Source organism: Sinocyclocheilus grahami, unplaced genomic scaffold (genome assembly GCF_001515645.1).
Source record: "Sinocyclocheilus grahami isolate Dianchi unplaced genomic scaffold, SAMN03320097.WGS_v1.1 scaffold577.1, whole genome shotgun sequence".
NCBI lineage: Eukaryota > Metazoa > Chordata > Actinopteri > Cypriniformes > Cyprinidae > Sinocyclocheilus > Sinocyclocheilus grahami.
The window spans coordinates 540,948-542,111 of NW_015505756.1; the positions used below are offsets into that span (position 1 = coordinate 540,948).

Below are 1,164 nucleotides of genomic sequence, written 5' to 3' on the forward strand. Positions count from 1 at the left end.
CGAGTACACTGCCACGGGTGCGTCCGAGCGAGAGCACTGCCACGGGTGCATCCGAGCCACTGTTTTTTTTTTTATTATAACATATGCTATAATTAAGCAATATCACAGAGCAAGGGAGCTGTTTTCATAAATATGAGCACGACTGCAAATGCGATAGTGATTTGTTTTAAACAAGTAGTTAATAATAACTTAAATTACTGTTTCACCAGTGAAAATAATTCCAAACCAATCCACAGATGAACAGCTGTTTTGTTACCAAACGAATCAAATGATTCCATGACTCACTCATTAAGGGATTTTTCCACTACCTACTGATGCTTTTACTTTCATATTTAAAAGTAACATTTCATTTTTCCATAATACTTCTATATTAAAATGTTTATATATATAATACAGTAATCGTATAATAATATTTACGCAGTGGTAATTATAGTGTAAATTATCAGTGCATGTCTAAATGTGTATCTTTCAGATGAATTTGACGAGTGCTGCCTGGTCTTGTTCTTGTTCTGGTCTGGATTATCCTGTGGTCTGGACTCTGTCTTGTTTTCAGGAACAGTAGCTGAATGCCAGCAGTTTCGCTCTCAGCTGCAGAACCGTGACGCAGCGCTGCGTGTGCTCCGGGCCCGACTGTACCAGAGCATCATGGGACGGCAGACAGCGCAGACGCACGCCGCACGCAGACAACAGGTGAGTTACCTGTCAGATCAAACCAAATACTACAAACGACCCTTTACTGCAGTGACTTTAAACACTTCATAATGACGTTTAATAACATGAACAGGCTTTATTACATTGTAAATGTGTTTGTGTCTCAGGTCGGCACTCGATCTCAGTCGGAGAGAATTCGCACGTATAACTTCAGTCAAGATCGTGTGACGGACCACAGGATCGGTTATGTGACGCGTGACATCAAGGTAACGGGACAGGGGGCGCATCTGAGTTTTGTTTGGAAACACAGTTGTTTAGTTCCATTTGGATCCATTAATACTGTGTGTGTGTATGTGTGTGGTGTGTGTGTGTGTGTATATCTGTGTGGTGTGTGTGTGTGTGTATATCTGTGTGGTGTGTGTGTGTGTGTGTATCTGTGTGGTGTGTGTGTGTGTGTGTGTGTCTGTGTGTGTGTGTGTGTGTGTATGTGTGTGTGTGTGTGTGTGTGTGTGG

General features: G+C 42.0%; 1 protein-coding gene across 1 annotated transcript in view; it reads left to right on the forward strand.

Moving 5' to 3' along the window:
• mtrf1 (mitochondrial translational release factor 1) overlaps positions 1-1,164 on the forward strand; it is a 5,963-nt gene that overhangs the window by 4,338 nt on the left and 461 nt on the right. The gene's annotated exons all lie outside the window — the stretch shown is intronic.